This window comes from Bubalus kerabau, chromosome 10, assembly GCF_029407905.1.
Source record: "Bubalus kerabau isolate K-KA32 ecotype Philippines breed swamp buffalo chromosome 10, PCC_UOA_SB_1v2, whole genome shotgun sequence".
NCBI classification, from domain to species: domain Eukaryota; kingdom Metazoa; phylum Chordata; class Mammalia; order Artiodactyla; family Bovidae; genus Bubalus; species Bubalus kerabau.
This window is the reverse complement of record NC_073633.1, coordinates 78,648,125-78,668,820: the sequence shown is the minus strand read 5'-3', so window position 1 is coordinate 78,668,820 and position 20,696 is coordinate 78,648,125. Positions and strand designations below refer to the sequence as shown.

Below are 20,696 nucleotides of genomic sequence, written 5' to 3'. Positions count from 1 at the left end.
CTTCTCCTCCTGCCCCCAATCCCATTCTGTTTCATAGGTAGTTTCATTTGGTTCACATTTTAGATTCCACACATAAGTGACATCATATGGTATTTGTCTTTCTCTTTCTGACTTATTTCACTCAGTATGATAATCTCTAAGTCATTCCATGTTGCTTCTGTAAGGTCTTTGTCTTTTCCTCTTACTGAGATGCTCCATGGCTCCCCTGATAGGTGCCCTTTCTCACTGCACTTAGTCTGTGGACCCAACATCATTTGATTCCAGGGATCCCTGTGCTCTCCGCCTGGAGGACACTGACACTGTGGATTGGAAGGCAGGCCCAGCTGTTTTGCCATCTTGGAAGGAGAAATACTAGTTGGGTCAGCTGGACAACTAGAACATCCTGAACCACTCTGCCCATGAAGCAATCAGGCTGGCTGCAGAGTGGGTGAATATCTCTCAGCTTGCACAAGAGAGGTGCTGGCAAGTTCCTGGTGGAGCTGCTGCCTTCCAGATGCAGGGCATGAATGGGCTCAGCAGGTGCAGCTGTGGCCTGCCTGGCTCTCCTTGGGGGTGCCCCTGCCCAAGGCACAGCTCATCCTTGTTGCCCATCTATCCAAGTCAATCTCCTCAATGGAGGTGCAAAAGCCTCTCACACCTCCATTCTCTTCCCTGCCCATTCCATGGGGCATGGGCAGGGAAGCTCTCCTTTCTGCCTTCATCAATTTCCTCCTTGATTCCTTCTTGCCTGCATTAATTTCCTCACTGATTTCCTTCACCTTCCCACCGCTCCACCCCACCACCACAGCCTGCACATCAGCTGCAGATCTATGCATCTGTGCTGCCGGGGGCCCTGACCTCTGCACTTCCTTCCCTCTTTTAAATTCCCACTTGATGATTAACTTGCCTCTTCCCCAGAGTCTTCTCGATTGTGCCCAGCTGGCTACCCAAGCTTACAGCAGCTGCTCTCAACAAGCAAGCTTGTTACAGTAAGCTCAGGTTACAGTAGCTGGGTAGGTTGATTGATGGATTTGGGGCAATCATGTGGACAGTGGGTATGTTTGATGTGGGTGGAGTGGTGGGAGTGAGATTCATAGCATTCATCTCATCTAGAGCTTAAACTCTATGAGGGCAGCGGTCACATCAGCAGACTTCTTTTTTGGATCATTTTCTCTCCAATACCTGAGTCCAAAATGATAAGTGCCCAGTACCCCACAGGCTCTCAATGCTCCGGGAGAAGGCTGGTCAAGGAACAGACTCTCTATGGGGTTGCAGGATGCTACCTGCTTCTCCCTCATCCCACCCCTAGGCCCACAGATGCCAGGAAGGGGTCAGAGGAGGCTTTCATCAGGGATCCTAGAAGCTTATTGACCATCCTGACAGGCCTAGGTTGTTTGCTCTTGCCTCTGAGCTTCATGACTTGCTACCCACAAAACATTGATCCAGAATATTTTTATTTCTAGAGCTGGTCATTTTTCAGCCTGACTACTCCAGAGCCCAGCTGAGTCCGGCTGGGGGTAAGTTAATCTCTGATGCCCTTCTCATCAACCACCTCTTACAAACACCTGATGACACTTTAAGAGCAAAGTCAAAGATACATCCAAATATAATTTTTATAGAAGACCATAGGGATAACAGATACCCTTCTGCCTTAGATAAAACCAAGTTAATTTAAATGCAAGGCACTGGGAAATGTCCAAAATATGATGTTAATTGAAAAAAGTAAAGGTTGCAAAATAGTACATACACCATGAACTCATTTATAAAATATTTAGTGTGTTTTGATGTATAGAAGGAGTTACTTCTATTATACTTCACTTTTAAGTTTGTATAAAGTCATATTTTATATTTTTAAAATCAGTGAAAAGATAAATAAAAAAAATTTTTTTACTAAGTTAAAAAAAGGACTTTGGATAGAAACACTTGCTTTCATCATTTAATTACATTTTTAGTGTTGCCTCCAGAAATATGCAATTTTGCTCCACCATTAAAAGAATTCTACTTAATTAAATGAGGTTTATATATTTTTTTTTCAAGTTTTTATTATCTATCACTTCTATTATTCTTTCCCTTATTTTAACATGTCAAAGCATTTCAGATTTCTCACAAACTTCATATTCACATTGGCCTGGGGATCACTGAGAAGCAGGGACTATCCTACAACCCCTCAGAAAAACATTTTCCTTGGGGAAATGGTTGAGGGGCAATTATTTGGTGTATTCATTCAACATACACTATTGAGTGCTGCTGAGTACTAGGCCGTGCACTTAATGACAGGGCTAAACAGTTGGCAGAAAAGGATTACAATTTCAAGGAAACACTCTAGGCCATTGGGTTGCCCTGGACGCAATGGCTTGCCCCAACAGTGGATCAGAATGTGGGTTGGAGAGTCAGGCTGCTTGAGTTTAGATTTCAGCACCACCTCCTAATAGCCTCAGGGCCACATGCCAGTTCAGGACTGGGTCAGATACTAGTAACAATTACCAAAAATAACACAGGCCTAAATAAGATAAAAGTTTGTTTTGCCTTCTTTTAAACAAACAAGTCTGGAAGGAGCCAGTCTGAGGCTGGGACAGTAAGTCATGGTCATCAGGGTCACAAGCTCCTTCTGTCCTGCCATCTTTAGCTTGAGGCTTCCTTTCTCAAGGTCACAAGTTAGTGTTGGAGACTTAGCCATCAAATCTGTACTCTAGGAAAGAAGCAGGAAGCCAGGGGAAAAAGCAAGAAAAAGCCCATGTGACCAGCCTATACCTTTTTAAAGAACCTTTTTGGTGGTCTAACCCAATGACTTCTGCTTCCATTTTATGGCCCAGAGCTGCCTGCAAAGGAATCCAGAAGATGTAGATTTTGAACTGGCCATATTGCCTCCCCAAGATGGTCAGGGCTGTCTTCATAAGTAAGAAGGGGTGCTGCTGCTGCTGCTAAGCTGCTTCAGTCGTGTCTGACTCTTTATGACCCGATGGACGGTAGCCTACCAGGCAGCTCTGTCCATGGGATTCTCCAGGCAAGAATGTTGGAGTGAGTTGCCGCTTACTTCTCTAGGGGGTTTCCCGACCCAGGGATTGAACCTGCCTCTCCTGCATTGGCAGGCAGATTCTTCACCACTAGTGCCACCTGGGAAGTCCAAGAAGGGGCTTTAGATCCTGGTAACTAGTGGTCCCTGCCCCAGGGTAATAATATTGCCCACTTTCCCAAGTACAGGGGGAGTGAATAAAATAATAAGTGTAAAGCCCTCAAAGGTCACCTCCCTTAGAAACCTTCCTCAGGTAAAGTTGGTCATTTTTAAGTCAGGGATTCAATGGCACATTCTTTTAAATTCTAACACTGGCTGATGTTTATTGTAATTTTACTTTGACTGTAGCTCTCACCCATGGGGATTAAGGTCAGGGGTGAGGCCTTAGTCACTTCTATTCCTAGAGTGTCAGCACGCTGTGAAGTCTCATAAAGTTTTGTGAAATAAAAGAATTTCCCTTCATTATTTCCTTGATGTAACTTCCTGAATCAATTTTATTTCTAAATCCAAATACCCTCCAGGCTCTAAGCCATCATTTGAAAAGTCACTTTCAGGCTTTGGTCTCCTCAGGCCTGAGACAGGGCAGAAAGAGCCATGGCACTAGCCTCAGATACATCTGCTGTGTGACATTAGGAAAACTGCTTAACCTTTCTGAATTTTAGTTTCTATTGAGAAGTAGGAATAATATTAGTGCCTTTGTGTGTGTATGTGATACAAGGATTAAATGAAAGCACGTACCTGGAATACACCAGTACCCAGTAAACATAAGCATCTTTGGGGTTTTTTTTTTTTTTTTTTTTTCCTCTCCTGTCTAGAGCTAAACCAGCAATTTTAAAATAGCCAATACTTTTTGAGCACTTTCTGTATTCCAGGTGCTACTGTGAAGTAGGTACTATGATAATCGCCCCATCCTACAGATGAGGATACTGAGGTTCAGGGAGTCACCCAGCTAGAGAACAGAGGTAGAGGCAGAGAAGTCTGGCTCCACACCTTATGCTTCTATCCATCACACCATACTTCTGGTTCTTGTTGCACTTGGCAACATTTAGCCTCAGTGTGTCCCCCATCAGCTCTTCCAACGTTGAGTCATTGATAATGTTTCTGGGTACCCCAGAGCCCACATCCGTCTGGAGGTAGGCCAGGAGGGCTCTGGGTCAGCTTACACACAGGACTGATTTCCTCAGCTAAAAGTTTCCACCAAACCCTGGAAGCTGCTCATACTCCTCAGAGTGCATTAGGAAAGTAGTTTCAGAGAACAGCTATGACCTCAGACCAGTCATAATAAGTAACAGGCACCCCTACCTCCTGAAAATCCAGCCTGTGAAAAACGGCAAGCTTATAAAAAGATCAGTGTATTGTGTGGGAGGGATGATGTGCATTCTGTAAAGATCATTCACTTTATAAAGTATGGTCCTTAAGGCTTCCTTTCTTTAGCAATCTTTCCTATGCACTTACAATGATTTAATTTTTTTAAAATTCCATTTATGTGAAATTTTACAGGGACACAGCTATTAAGCCAAGTGAGATACACCCACAGGATTCTGTGATCTTGGTATTACTTGGAAACTGCCATGAACTTTGCCTTATCTGACCCTTTCCCTTGTGTTTTTCTCTTCCAAATTCTCCTCTGAGGAGGTAGGTTTTGTATCCAATTATAAGAAGAACATCCTTGAAAATCACTCAATTATCACAATAGAAAGAAGTTAATTTTGACTATGCTGGGGAGCTCCCATCAACCAATATTATCTTTTCCCAGCACTGGAAAATTACAAAGTTTCTTTCCCTGGTGTTTGAAAATGTGCAGAGTCTCTGGGAGCTGCAGTTAAGGATCTGGCTGCCAGCCAGTAAGAGTGGGAAGGGGTAAAGTGCTCATGGAACTCAGAGGCTGGTGAAGAAAGAGAGGGTCCAGAGCTGGCCACCCAAAGCCAGGCTGGCGCCCATTGCTCTCAGGCGAGCTGCCCTCCTGCAGCCTCCAGCGAGGATTAACGGTGCTCCTTTCTGACCAGACTGTCAGTGATGGGGTGTGAAATCTCTGACAAAAAGGCAGAAAGCAAGGAGGAGGGACCGTGAGTGGGGATGAGCATCTATAAACCTTGGAGAGAAAAGTGAAGCGTTTCTTTCATTACATTTTCAGAAGGTTAAAACCATACCTAATAAACAGAAGCTATGGGTTGCCAGGGGCTAGAGGCTACTCAAACATCACCAGCCTGAACTGAAAAAGAGGAACCCCAGCATTTTGTAATTTCTAGAAGTGCCCTTCCAGAGAAAACTAGAGCTGGCTGCAGCTCTAGTTTGTCACATTTCGGAAAAACCTGACCTGGTGAAGCCTCTCCTGACTCATGCTTATGGGCTAGAGCTCATATCTGTTGCTTATAAATGTTGACATTTCCTGGTAAAGTATCAAAATGTGGAAAGGGGACTCAGGGCAGCTCAGAAACCCACTGCAGGCTCTTCTCCACAATCCTGGACCTACTTCTTTTTAACAGGATCTGACTAGGGTGAGGCTAGCAGGGACATGATATTTAAGGAGGCCCTCACTCTCAGGCTTGTGCACGGACAAGGTCAGCCCTGAGAGGGAGAGCCTCCTTAAATCCTACTCACCCCCCCCCACCCCCCCAACGCCTCACTCTCCTCCCAGCCCTGCCTTTCAACCCAACACTCAGCAACCCCCCAATTCTAAGTCACTTGGTTTGAGACAAGGTGAAGGTAGTTTTAAAAGTGCCTTAGGTGATTCTAATGTACAACCAGGATGGAGAACGAGAGACTAAGGGGACATGATGGGTGGCAAATTGAAAGAATCCAACTCAAAGACAAGAATCGACCTTGACTTTATTCTTTCCTGGTATGTTAACTGGAGAAAAACTTACCAAATTCATTTTGGTTCAGTCTGTGTACTATATTAGAGGGTCAAAGAGGGTTCTGTATAGGATTGCCTGACAAAACCCAAGACAGTTAATTTGAATTTTAGAGAAATAAATAATTTTTAGACATCTGAAATTCACATTCAACTAAGTATCCTGAATCTTTGTTTGCTAAATCTAGTGGCCCTCATTCTGTATGACATGCTAAAGTATTGTATAGAGCAGCATGTCCTGGTTTGTATTACAGAACACAAGTTGCAGTAGATATAATGTGTATTATGTCAAGAAAAAATTTTCTAGTGAAATAAATATGGCAAACACTGGGTTAAACCAAGAAAACCAGGTTTTCTGACTATAAAACTTCTCAGAGCCTTTAACATGCAAACCCACACTATGACTCCTCCAGATGAAGACTTACAGAATTTCCAAACTTTCACAGCCTGGGGGGACACCTTACGGAACTATTGTTCCAGCAAACAATATGGAAAACACTGAGAGGTGAGGTGTGGCTGAAGGGTTTTAGCAGCTAAGTGACAGTCAGGCTAATGATTAAGATACTTTTAGAAGTATCAATTTGAGAAGCAACCCAGATAGAAAGCTATATTGGTTTGCTAGGGTTTGCCATAATGAACACCATAGACTTAGTGGCTTAAACAACAGATTTCCTCACAGTTCTGGAGGCTAGAAGCTTGAGATCAAGGTGTCAGCAGGGTTGGTCTCCTGAAGCCTTTTTCCTTGGCTTGGAGATGGCCACCATCTCCCTCTCTCTTCATAGGGGCCTACCCTCTGGGCCTGTGTCCTCATCTCCTTTTCTTACGGGAACACCAGTCATATTGGATCACTAGGGGCCACTAATATGACCTCACTTGACCTCCATTACTTTTTTGAAGGCCCTATCTCCAAATACAGTCACATTCTGCAGTATTGTGTGTTAAGACTTCAGTGTATAAATTTGGGGGCGGGGACACAATTCAACCCATAAGAGAAGCTTTTACAATGACCTATTGGAAGATGATGAGGTTGCAAATTAAGGTAGTGGCAGTGTGGATCCAGAGAAGGGATTGGATCCTAGAAATATCATACAGTCAGAACTGAAAGGATGGGGGAATTAAATAGATGTGGTGAAGGTGCAAAAATAAAGCCTGGGGTCAAGTCAGAGTAACCCTCAAATATATTTATTTCCATCTCTTCACTGTTCCTGAGTTTAAAATAGAATCTTTCATGTAACACAAATTCACACACATAATGCAGTGTTGGATTAAATTCATTTCAGGGACAGAAGCATGATGACACCGTTATTAAATATTTCCCATTTATTTCCAAAAACGTTCACTAGTGTTTGTATTGGGATGACTGACTAAGCTCGGTATCATCTCTCTCCACCCTTGCAAAGAACACTGAGCATTATGGGAATGTCTGACTTACCTGTACCAGATTCATTTTGCTCTAGTGGGTGGAGTTCTGGTGGTTTCCAAGGAGAACAAAAACTTGATGAAGCATAACTGCTTGGATAGACATGGCTCCCTCGGGGGCTGTGGTCCTTGGGCCCTTTAAGACACATTGAAGACCAGGCCATGTCTGGCCTTCAACCTGAAAATTAGTCAGAAAAGTCAATAAGTTCTGGGAAGTCAAAAAGTCAAAAGTCAAATTTTGATAGTCTGAAAAACTCACTGGGTGGTGTGGACAGATGAAGAAGAGGCCAAAAGACATTTTCAAGGGTGGCCTTCAGTTCTTTAGAACAAGCTAATTCCACACAAAAAAGGAACTCTTGCCATTCATGGAGGCAGGGATTAAGGACCCACAAGTCAATGCTCTCTGAGCACCAGCCATTGGGCTCACTTCCTGGGCTCATTTGGCCTGGGCAGGAGAACACAAAAAATTGGATGGCTTTGGTATGAAAGGGGTTTCTTGCTAACACCCTGTAAATCTGCCAGAGTCACCACAAGCTAGGACCCATCTTTGCTGAGGTGTACAGAATTCTTGTTGATACAAGTGTTCTTTAAGTTAAAAGCAATAAACGCTTTCTGGTTTAACTTTTAAAAGAATCAGCTGGGAGAACTAGGATTCTTTTTCTCTTTTTCCTTTGTTTCTTGAGGATGAATGCATTTCTTAACTTTTTGGCCTCTACCAATTAAATAAGGGTGCCAACCAAAATGCAACCATTTCCTATAATCTTTGTCTCTTTTGAGTCTTTAATCTTTTCATGGCTTCTTGTTCTCAGCCTACACTTGTAATCTACCTCATTCCGAAGATTTCCCTTGTCCAGTCACCTCAAAGTATTATATTCTGCCTTGTTATAAAGCTGGAGACTTGCCTTGCACTCAAAGTCATCACTACTTGAAAAGCAGAAAGTAGTGCTTCTGTGACTCTCCCATGGCTCCCAGCTCATACCTTGATTACGGCAAATACTTATCTGGTTGTCCTGAATCTGATGCAGAGCCTCTGCCACTAACTCCTCTATACCCAACACTCAAAAATCACTCATATGCCCTACTGTTGGTATATTTTTCTCCTTATATCTAATTGAAACCAATCACACAATTTAATTTTGTACTCCATTGGTAGTACATTTCTTGCAAAAATGGCCATCCTCTTCTTTGCATCCATGCTCCTTTGCAATGTGGCTTTCCACCTCTTCCTATCAAGGAATGGAATCCACTTTCCCACCCTTTGAATGTGGACTGACCATGTGACCAGCTCTGACCAATAAGTGACAGCAGAAGTGATGTTGTGCCCTTCCTAAGCCTGGCTCTTAAGAGGTTTTGTGAGTTTTTGTTCTCTCTCTTAGAACTCTGCTCAGCTACCAGTGAACAAGCTTGAGTGAGCCTGCTAGGTAGCGAATGACCACATGGCCAAGTCAATCCTGTCACCCCTGCTGGAATTAGCTAAAACCAGTTAATCCCCAGGTGCAAAGCTCCTTAGCTGACCTCTAGCTGACCATGGATGCATGAAAGAACTTAGCAAAGACCAGAAGAATGTACAGCTGATCCACCCTAAATTTCTGATATGCAGAATCATAACTTAAATAAATAGTTATTGTTTTAATCCACTGAGATTTGGGATGGTTTGTCCCACAGAAATAGCTAACTAATACTCCATCCACAATGTTCAAATGTTTGAAGAGTGTAAGGAACTTCCAGTCAATCATATGGCTCCACAGACATGCTTTGATGCAATTTTGGTGCTAAACTCATAGTAATAAGAGATAAGGCAGAAACCAAAAACTGTATAGCTGGCTCATGGATAAACATCTCCACAACCAGAAGTCTACAATGCCCCAGGAATAAAAGTAGGGTGAGGTCACTGCTTAGTGTCTGCAGAGTAAAGAGAATTAAAGAGTTCCACCTGAGGCAGGGAATAAAAGCCAGTTTACTGCTTGAAGCCAGGAGTTGGTGGGGGTAAATAAAGCCTCACTTTTGCCCACTCATGAAAGGCCTATACATAATTGCCAAGTATTACCATTCTAATCAGGCATTCTCCCCGTCCAACCCTGCCTCCTCTATCGACTTTGCTAAAACCAATCGATGTTCAATTCTCAGTCCCCTAGATTTAAAAAAGAGAAGCGTCTTCATACTTTAAGATGGATAGAGAAAACCCATGCCCACCAGACAGACCTATATTTAAAAGGGGAAAATTCAAGCTCCACACAGTAATGCTAAGATGGAAAGAAGTGCCATATTTAATCTATGAGGCCTGTGCAATAGTGAAGAGGATGCATAACTTTAGCCTTTGTTTAAAAAAAGTTCAGGGTTAAAAAAAAAAAAGTTCAGGGTTAAATAGGTATGTTTTAAAAATTAAAGGGAACCACTGAAATCAGCAAGTAGATTTGTATTTATTAAAATACTGTAAGTAATGGAAACCTTGTTAGTACAGTAGAAGATAGAAATGGAGAAATTTTCAAAATTAAAAAAAATTATGGTAAAGAGAAAACCCAAAAAAAGGAAGCAGAAATTCAAATATGTCACAATAAATTTTATTGTGACATATTTGAATATATCACTGGGCTTCTCTTGTGGTTCAGATGGTAAAGAATCCATCTGCAATGTGGGAGACCTAGGTTCAATCCCTGGGTTGGGAAGATCTCCTGGAGAAGGGCATGGTGACCCACTCCAGTATTCTTGCCTGGAGAATCTCCATGGACAGAGGAGCCTGGCAGGCTACAGTCCATGGGGTCACAAAGAGTCAGACATGACTGAATGACTAAGTACAGGACAGTAAAGGTTATCACAGTGAATTAAAAAAAAAAATCCAACCATATGCCACTTATGGGAGACCAAGTTAAAACAACACTGAAAAAGAAAGTGTGAATATAAATGAACTAGAAAGATGTATCACATAACAATAATAAAGAGAAGCCTGGCTCATTTATATCAGACTATCTAGAACTTAAGGCAAAAATACCATGTAACAGAAGGAGCAATCCACCAAGATGCAGCACTCATGAAGCTGGAGGTACCTAACAGCATAACTCAGCAAACCACGCTTAAGGGAGACTTTCTTATTTTCTTTTTTTAAATTTAGTTATTTTTAATTGAAGGATAATTGCTTTACAATATTGTGTTGGTTTCTGCCATACATCAACATGAATCAGTCATAGGTACACACATGTTCGCTCCCTCTTAAACCTCCCTCCCACCTCCCACCCCATCCCACCCCTCCAGGTTGTTACAGAGCCCTGGTTTGAGTTCCCTGAGTCATACAGCAAATTCCTATTGGCTATCTATTTTATATATGGTAACTCTATTTTACATACGGAAATGTAACTCTCCATGCTACTCTCTCCATTCGTTGCACCCTCCCCCTGCTCCCCGCCACCGCCTGTATTCAAAAGTCTGTTCTCTTTGTGTCTCCATTGCTGCCCTGCAAATAGGTTCATCAGTACCATCTTTCTAGATTCCATATGTATGCATTAATATCCAATATTTGTTTTTCTCTTTCTGACTCACTTCACTCTGTATAATAGGCTCTAGGTTCATCTGCCTCATTAGACCCGACTCAAATGCTCCTAAAGGAGCCTTTATTTTAAAATCGAAATAGTGTCTTTTAAGGAGGATAGTGATTTGCCAGACACCATTTCCTTCTAAAGGTTTTCTGTTTCACTGATTGGATAAAACAAAAACCTGTTGTGTGGGAAAACTGCATGTTCTGCATATGAACACAGTAGACCACGATGGCTGTTGTGTATGAAATAGCATCTCACGGTTGACGGCATCATTCGTTAGGAACTGCCTTGGGGATAAACACAGACAAGTGACTAAACAGTGATGTCACACAATTATTTTAAATAAATGAACCAAACAGGCAACTTGTGCCACATTCCAACTAGGTCATAACATTTATTTAAGAAGCTTTGACCCTCAGATTTCTCTAAGCCTTTTATAATACTTTGTTTGGGCTCCTTTCTCCATGTGCCATAATTCAAAACAGTGGAACCCAAGCTCCTTTTAAATGTTTCCTGAGAAATCTATCTGCCTCTTAACTTCAGAAGAGCGCTGAAGTGTCAACACATGGCTGAGAGATTGTTTCCAGATGCTTGGCATTGCGTGGAGAAGAAGAGCAGGAATATGTGACACTGTGGGGTTGCTGAGGAGTAAGTACGAGGGTGGAGGGAAGAGTAGAGAGAAGAGGGAGGAGATGCTCAATGTGCCATTTTGAGAGGAGCTTTACAGATGATTTGGGAAAGTCTACCAGCCCTACCAGGTGGCGCTAATGATAAAGAACCCGCCTGCCAAGGCAGGAGACATAAAAGACTTGAGTTCGATTCCTGGGTTGAAGATTCCCCTGGAGAAGGGCGTGGCAACCCACTGCAGTATTCTTGCCTGGAAAATCCCATGGACAGAGAAGCCTGGTCACAAAGAGTCAGATAGGACTGAAGCAACTTAGCAAGCATGCATACCAGCCCTACAAGGTCACAAGGTCTCTCTCACCAGACAAAACTTTTTGGTGAATAAGGAGAAAGTTCTAGACTGAGGGCCTTGGAAAGGTTGCACGATGGAGAGTAATTGCCAGAGATGAAAGAGGAGGATGCAGGTTCGAGATATGTGTTGTCACTGCTTTCTTAGTTGGTAGATTATGGCGGGTCTGCTGGGGTTGGCCATCTGAATGGTTTGGGGACCTTACTCATTTTCCAGCAGTTCACTTTGTGGGCATTGTTTGGGACACCACTCTCTCTGGCTCACCATCAGACTTGTGGTCTTGGTCCTGCTTTATCTGATAAAGTCATCGCAACCTTTGGGTGAGGGTACTCACAGCATCTTGACAGCCAGAAAGAGACTAGCAAATGCTGTCACCTCTAGCAGCACAGTTTAGGTTTCCAGCAAATTCCCTACCTCTTCCTTTTATGCCCGAGTCTGTCTGTTTTAACTAAACTTCAGAAGACAGAACATGGGAACAATCCTGGAAGTTCACATTTCATTACTGGTGAGTGTCAAGGGTTAGGAGCAACTCGAAGATTTCTTAGCTGTGCCTGAGTATCATCATGTCTTGAGAGATGACCATGCTATGGGATTTCAGCCCTGATTGTATTTCACTTGACCACACCCCCATCACAGCTGTTCACTACAGAAAGACTTTCCAGACTGGTTGGGCTAAGCTGAGAATTCCTAATCTACCAGACATAAGTGTGAGGCCCTCTCCTAACCTCTGCTCTCCGACAGTTACTAGCTTTGAAGAAAAAAGAAAAAAAAAAAAATAGGACTAGATGAAAATAAATATTTCATAGGAGCATCAGTGAGGGTTCTGATGGAATTTTTCAGGCCATAAATAGTGCTAGAAGATGGCAAAGTTCAACTTTTTTCTATTAGCCCAAATTTTATAAAGTTGCTCCAAATGCTAAATAATAATTATAATAGAGCCTGTCTCTACTCCTCCCTCCACCAAAGGGTTTCACTGAACACCAGTTGAAACCTCCAACTAAAAATGAGACTCAGAGAAACTGAGAGCCATAGCCCAGGCATGCCAGATAGCTGGTGACGGCACTGGAACCAGAGCCCTTTCACCCACAGAAGCATTTACTCATTGCCTAGAACTCATTGCATCATGAAAAACGGATGGCAGAGACTCGTCTCTGCCCCCAGTAATTTTCAGTGTGAGAAAGACACTGTCAGAGTCAACACACACACACACACACACAAATGTTTTCTTCAGCCCTCCAAATATGGGCAGCCAGGCTGAAACTCTTTAAGGCATTTATATTAATATACAACAGATTATGCCTCCAGGAATTGTATGACTTCTCCTCCACCCCAACATGAGGCCCAGGCCATAGAGGCAGTAAAGCAAGAAAGCAAACAAAGCAGAGATGCAGGTTTGTGTATTCCTGGGAACCCAGGGATGAATGCCACGATTGTGTCAGCCTTTTCCACTCTGGCCAGGACTTAAATTAGGCATGCCATCACATAGTTTGGCAAGAATTTTGTTTCTTTGTTTTTTTTCGCCCCAGGGGGGATAGGGAGAAAGGATAAGAAAACACTACTTCACATAACAGCATGGTTATATTAATAAACTATTTTAAAACTTGTCACTGTTCACCAACATACTGCAAATTAAATAAGTTTCACAATAACTCTATGAGAGCATAAGACCAGCATTCTCCTTATTTTACAAAGAAAGAAAGAGGAGAAGGAGGTCATGTGGTTTCCCCAAGGCTGTTCCATGAGTTGGTGACAGATGGGATGATCAGTGACTGAGTGAAAAACACTTTTTTTTTCATCAGACTCTAGACTGGGTTCAGACTCTGCCCTTTAGTAAATATGTCACAGACCCAAACAGAGGAACTGTTCTAATTTGAAGAACAGAACAAGGAAGACATTCCAGTGGTGCATGAGTCAGAAAAGCAAAAAAAAAAAAATTAGAAGATAACAGACACCATAGGATTCCCTCTGGCCTCTGTGTTCTTCAGAATTGTTTGTAGATGATTTATGTCCAAATGTAACTTTGCATTTGGTGGATGAGTTCTGGCACCATAGATGGATGTATCCTCTAGAACCTCTATTAGCTAATTGAAACTATACTTTTCTATGAAGAGCTTTATATCCATGTAATTCACCCCCAAAGTAAGGCTGAAGAAACACCGAAGAGATGAAGAGTAGACTCGAAAAGGAGAGAAGTGTGGCAGTGCCAAAGCCAGCTCCAGGAGTGAGAGGACTAATTTGGCGGCTGTCAGGATAGATCAGCTCATGGAGCGAGAAATGGGGTGATGGGAGGGAGCTCTGTCTGCAAGGACAAAGCTGGACATGTAGGTCCAATTTTTTTAGCTGCTTCTCTTCTGGGGAAAACCACCCATAAAACCCCACATGCCTTGAAACCTTTTCTGATGGAGGTAGAATGCACAAGAGTCATCTCTAATTTCAATTGTATTACTGGGGCCTGAAATATCCACACTTACAAGTTCTGAAATAAAACAGGTTTTTCAGTGGCTTGTTTGAGCTCTCCCATAATTCCTTTAAATGCAGAAGATGAGTAACCCTGTGTTCATTTCTGCACAGAGGGCTGGGGAAAGGCCCAGACATAAGCTGCCAACAGTGTAAAATCTGTCAAGTCAATCTAGTGAATAAGTGATTACTTTTCAGGTCAAAACCTGTCGAAGATTAAGATGTCTTTCCAGCAACCCAAGGGTTGTTCCCAGGCCTGTTTCAACTGTACCAGGAGCTTCAGGAGCTGGCAATGTGGGACGACCAGCGAGAAAGCTACCATCATCTGCAAAGGATGGGCGTGGTTTTCAAATAAAGAATCACTTTCCAGTCAAAGAGAGCTTCTTACCACTCTAGAAGGTGAACCTGGGAACTGATTTTTAGAATAAACATGAGCATCAAAGAAAAAATGTCTGGGGAACACACATTTTTTCTTTCTCCTAAGTGACCCATATTACAAGGCCCCAACAACATTCCTGAGGAGCACATCTGCCTGGGGTACAGGGAACTAGAGAGCTGGCCTTGGTATGGTAGCTGACTAGTCCACTGACCTTGGGATAATCATTTAATTTGAGATTGGTAATTCACAGCTGAAGCCATGATTACTGTGATCCAACAGAAGAGAGCCTGCCTGGGCATGGGAAGCCAAGGGTTATAATTTTAAGGATTTATTCCTTGGGAGTGGAGGCAACACTCATGGAAGTAAAGCAACACAGATTTGAATGCCTTCACAGTGAGTTTTAGCAGGACTCCCACACCTTTCAACAAGCCCTCTGGGCTTTTCAGTGGGTCTGGGGAGGTATCACTCACTTGGGCTCAGAGGTTCAGAAGTAGAACTTGGGCATTTCATTAGACTCTTTATGGGAGACTTGGAAGAGAAGTAAGTGATGATGTTTTTGTAAGTGATGATTGTCTCACCAGAGCAAACTTCTGGAAACAAATTTAATGTTCTCATCACCTGCTTATAATGACTTTCCATTGTTCTAAAATAAAAGCCAGGAACCTCAGTATTGTTTACACCTCCACCTGTCCCAGCCCCTGTCTCTCTCTCCTGATCCCTGCTCTCTTCATTCCCCTTAATCCAAGGACTTTATTTCACTTCCTCCAATGCTCAAGCTCTTTCTCAAGCCCTCCCTTACCCCTCTTTACTTTTTAATTTCTACTTCTCTTTTGGTGTTTCGCTCAAATATCACTTTCTCTGAGAAGCCCTCCCTGAATCTTCCCCTCTCCACCCCTATCAGATCAGATAGAAGTGCTTGTAATGTTCTTGTGGAGCATCCTATTCTTTTTCCTTTAGGGCCTTTATCACAGTTGATAATTATATCCTTGCTTGTTTACTTATTGGATCAATTCCAGGCTCTCCCACCACATTACAAGCTGTGTCTATTCACCACTCTATCTCTAATGCCTACACAATGCCTTGCACTTAGCAGACATAGAATACAGCAATCTTGTTAGGATGAAGGTGACGTGAAGTGGAAGACTGCCACATTCTATAGAAATCCAGAGCGCTGCTCTGATCCACACCTGCAGACTGTTTTGGTCAATGGCCTTCAACATCTCAGCTAGCCAAACAACTACTTTTGGAGGAGCATTAACACCTGTGAATAAAACAAATCCATTCTTTTCATTAGTTTTGGCTGTTCAGAACACTGGCGAAATTTGAGAAGAGAGGAAATCTCAGAAAGCCCTGTTCACTTTCCTAGATTGTAGACTTGGCTTGGACACATTCCACCAGCTGCCCCATCTCTGGCGGGTGCACAGGGCCGAGTGAGGGAATCTGTGTGTGGGGACTCTGGCCTGACAGCAGGATCCAACACAAGCAGATACTTGAAAATATGCTGACAGTGGGGGTTATGTCTCTTCAATACATTGGAGGCAAAAACCCCCGTTTTAAAAACAAAGCATTCACACAGAGCCAAGAATGTCCCTGAGTCAATAGTCCTAACCCTTTTTCTGTCTGTCGAAGAGGCCCTGGGTCTCAGATGGATGAACCAAGGACCTGCCACTTAGAGGTTATGGTCTCAGTAAACCCAACTGATATTGGTCAAGCACCGACTGGGTATAGTAGGAGCTTGGGAGATAATAGGAGATGCAGAACATGGAAAACTACTACTGATGGATCTGTGTAGGCAGACAAGAACAAACAATGAGAGCATGATTCCAAGGTTACACAAAAACAAGGGGGGAGATTTTGCTCCTGGGAAGTAAATTTCCTTTACGTTAGGATAAGCTGAGATCATTCAGGAAGTCTTCCTGGAAAAGGCAAGTTTAAGCTTTAAAGAAAAAAAGTAATTGGATTAGCAAGGAGAAATGAGCTGTAAAAAGCTGGGTCCACAGTTATGTGGCTGCCTGGAGCTGAGAGTCTGTTCAAGTTGTGATTTGAGATGCCTCTAATCAACCATTTTGGGATAAAGAAATCCCTTTGCAGTAGCGATAATAAACCACCCAACATCTACGTGATGGGGGTGAAGTTTTGTTGTTCTTTTCAATTGGATGTTGGGATGTAATGCACTCCCAGTAGCTCTCTGATCCTCTCACTAACCCAGGATCCTGAGTAACAGTCACTTTGTTCCACCAGCTGAATGAACCCACCCCCCAAATTTGTAACTGGTACCATGCACTTTTGCTTACTCTTGGTTCTCTCTCCTGTTGTCTAAATCGTTCTCTGAGGAGATATTTACGTCCTGAATTTTAAGCAGCTGTGTCCGCTTAGCTACTGTTCACCTAAGCACAGACGGAAGAATAAAAGGCACAGGGCTAACCCACAGCAGCAATTACTTTCTACAAGGAGTCAGAGATTGGAAGTGAAGCTAAAACATCTTCAGCCATAACAGCATCTCTTTTTAAGATAAGCCATTTCCCCAGGGAGAGTTTGCTGCTCTGAGCAAAGGCAGGACAATAAAAGATCAAGGATGTCTTTCTAAGGCTGCAAACAAAGCAGTTGACACCCTGAAGCGCCTCTGTTTTTGACCCCTTTAAAAGCCAGGATGGCAGTAAAGTGCCCACATTACATTTTCCATAAGCTGGCCAAGCATCTTTTTTTTTTTTTTTTTTTTTTTAAAGGCATAGAACCCCAGTACTTGCAGAGAACAGGCAGGGAGGGACATCCTGGGAAATCAGGTCTCCGTCTCAGTAGGGTGTCCCTGAGCAGTCTTCTGCACTTCTCTTCCACTTCCTGTCAGGCCCACTCTGGAAGTCACCGGTCTGTGCCCTCCTTGCCACCCACAGTTTCTGCACCTTCATTTCCAAAGGCAAGTGAAAAGAGTACTAGACAGTACAAATGGGCAATTGCAGAGAGTTACCCTCCTCTCATTTCCCCTAAAGTGTTCAGTAATTAGACTTTGGAGCTGATTCCAGCAGCAATGGGGTTAAAGAACACCGAAGCTAAAGCCAAACTGGGTTTTATTTAGGAGGTGTTCCTTGTCACTTTCATCTCCAGATAGAAGACTTCTCTGTTTTCCCCCCAAAATAAAATAATCAAATGGCAGTAACGAGGTGAGTGACTCTGTAAACAGGTAGATGAGGTCTCTGGTTGAGGGAGCAGGGTATAGGTAGTACTGGGTCTCCTACAGGCAGAGCTCAGAGGAATTTCACCCATCTGTTGCGTTTTTCCCAGGTGGGAGTAAGGGATGACTGGGACTCTATTTAAGACCACTATCAGCTGACTTTGGGTGGGTGGGGTCCTCTCAAACTTTAACCCATATGCAGATCTTCTCAAAATCTCTTTACAGTGCAGATCTCCCAGTTGGTCTGGGACAGAGCCTGCCTTTCCACCAAGCGCCTGGTGATGCCGATGCCACTAGTGCCATGCACACTTTGCCTAGGGAGAGGTTAGGTTTTTATTTACTGCCTTCCTACCCACTGCTGGGCTATGTTACTTTATCAAAATAATGTGGTAGGAGTGAGGGCCTCCTGAATCATCCATTGTTCGAGTTGTTTCTTGCAGAACATTAAAAGGGGCTGTCCCAGGAGTTTCCCATTACTCAAGAAGCCCATTTGTAACAAGATACTTCTGGGCAAGCAAGCCACTGTGAAAGCTGCTTTGGCTGCTTTTGCCTGCTGCCAGGCAGCTCCTGGTTGGTGTCAGAGTAGGAAGTTTTATGTGACAATGTGGATGGTGCTGATTTTGAAGGGGCTGAAGAGTTCTCTGCTGCAGTAGCTTCAGCTCCTATTAGCCCCCCTCCCCAGGCTTACACAAAGGATGAGGTTAAAGCTGGGAGAGAAGTATGAAATTCTGCAGACCTGGGGGTGTTTTCACTTTCTCTGCTACAGGACATCCCACTCCTTATATAAATAATTATAGGACAACTTCCCTGTAGAGAGTGCCCAAGTGTGGGAGTCGGTGAGGAGGACAGTTGAAGGAAAAAAGGAGGGAAAAAAGCAGTGCTCTCGGTGTATAAGGACTGGAAGTTGAGGGAAATGCCAAGGGCTTGTTTCAGGCCAGTCTTCTCACCCGCAAGAGGAGGAGTTGGACTAGACTGGAGATGATAAACCAGGGGTCTGTGATTTACACCAGAAACTCCCTGCAGTTTATAAGCAATGTTTGATCGGTGTGTAAATTTTTCTAGGGCGGGGGCTCATCACTTTCAACAGAGTCTCACAGGGTCCATGATTCACAAAATGTTCATCAGTACCTTTTCAAACAGGATCATCTTCTAGTCGCTCCCAGAGTCAGTATTTGGAGCTCCAGGCTTCAAGCTCAGGCTGGGGGATTAGGAGGGTCAGGGCAGCCACTCGGAATAATTTTCAACAGAGGCGGAAGGGGGTCAGCTAACAACCCCATTTTGCAGAGGGAAGGCTGAGCTGCAGCCAATTCCAGTGACTCCACTGAACCAAATTGGGAGCTGAGTCCGGACTAGAACTCAGGCCTGCCTTCAGAGAACAGATCTGCATTGCGGAAAAGCCCCTACAGTTGGGCCGTCATCTCCGAAGGGCAAGGTATTTGTGACCGCTGCGCCAAGAGCCCAGCCAGTTATTTCTAGCTCGCTGAAAGCCAAAAATCCAGGCCGCTTCTCACAGCAGCCTCCACTTGTCAGACCAGATCAAGGCATCCGAGCGTCAAGAAGGCCAATCAGCTGCCTCCAGCACCGGTCTCGCTGCGCCCCGCCCGCGTGGTGCACCTGACCCTGTCCGCGCAGCCCCGCCCCGCCCACTTGTCACCCGCAAGTCACGCCTGTGCAGCCGCCGCCGGGGTTTTCTCGGCGTGGAGCCTCTTGGCAGCCTGCCTTGGCTGAGTGTGACCACAGGACAGTCTCCCACGGCCTTTGACTCCCAGGGTCGGATAGCGCAGGACACTTTTCGTTCTATTTTTTGACCCTCCCACCTTCACTTTTCTCTTCCTTAACACAACTCCCATCTCCCAGTTCCTCTCTAGATCCAAATCGATGTGCTAGTTTGTGTCCAGTTTTCCAGAATCCAATTTTACAACAACACATAACGCCAGTCCTGAGTGTCTGCTGTGGGTTTCCCTTCATTGAAATATTAATATTAGAACTACTGATGGCTAGGCTTTGAACACAGGAGGCCGACCTACCCTCAGGGAGCTGGCAGTCTCCTGGGGGAAGAGAACTGTAATTGGACGGTCTCAGGTATCCGAATGAGCAATGAGCGTCTAGGGCAGAGCCTAAACCTTGGGAGAAGGCGGAGTGGCCCTGCCCTATAGAGAGGTGGGAGCCAGTACCTGTGATGAGCTGGGGAGGGGCCAGGAAAGGACTCTGAATCAGAGAAAAGTGTTAACTTCATCCTGACAATGCAGGCCTCTGGAGGGGTTTTTTGGTTGCTTCATTTTGCTTTGGAAGGTTTTAACCAGGAAGTCACCAATTAGATTTGCTTTCTTAGGTGGGGAGAGGCAGAACTCCCAACACAGCAGCATCAGCATCATTAAAGATTGTAGCATATTCCAGTGCAGGGGCCATGTTCTCCCAGATGGAGCTCAAATTCCCCATTTTCTTCTACTTACTCCCACCGCGGCTCTGCTGCTATATTCCTGTCCCTAGCCCCGCGCTGACTGGCTCGACCTTCTGCATCCCATCGGCCCACACCTCGCCTTTAGGTAAGATGTTAGGTTGACTGTACTTCCAATCCACCACCACATTTTCAGCATCCATTGACTCAATGAATATAAATGGTTGATCTGAGCCAGATGCTGTGCTAGTCATTGGGGGTATGCAGAAGGGAGAATTCACATCATTCCTGATCTCAAAGAGCTTAGAATTTGTCCAGTGGTTCCCAAATTTGCTCATGCATCAGAATCATCTGTAAAGTTTGTTTTAAAAAAAATGCGGCTGATTGAACATCATCTGGACTGACTAAACTGGAATCTTTGGAGCTAAGTTCCAGGGAGCCATATTATGGAAACTCTCCTCCAGGAAATACTGCTACGCAGTCAGAACCACTGATCCTCAGAGGAATGCTGAACTGGAACTTCTC

The 20,696-nt window shown here is 43.9% G+C and overlaps 1 long non-coding RNA gene across 1 annotated transcript; it reads left to right on the top strand.

Annotated features, from left to right (window-relative positions):
- Positions 1-10,799: 10,799 nt before the first annotated feature.
- LOC129621634 (uncharacterized) lies at positions 10,800-19,431 on the top strand. Its single transcript, XR_008699573.1, has 4 exons — positions 10,800-11,443; positions 14,424-18,817; positions 19,058-19,205; positions 19,304-19,431. It is a non-coding gene; the product is annotated as an uncharacterized LOC129621634 (long non-coding RNA).
- Positions 19,432-20,696: the final 1,265 nt, after the last annotated feature.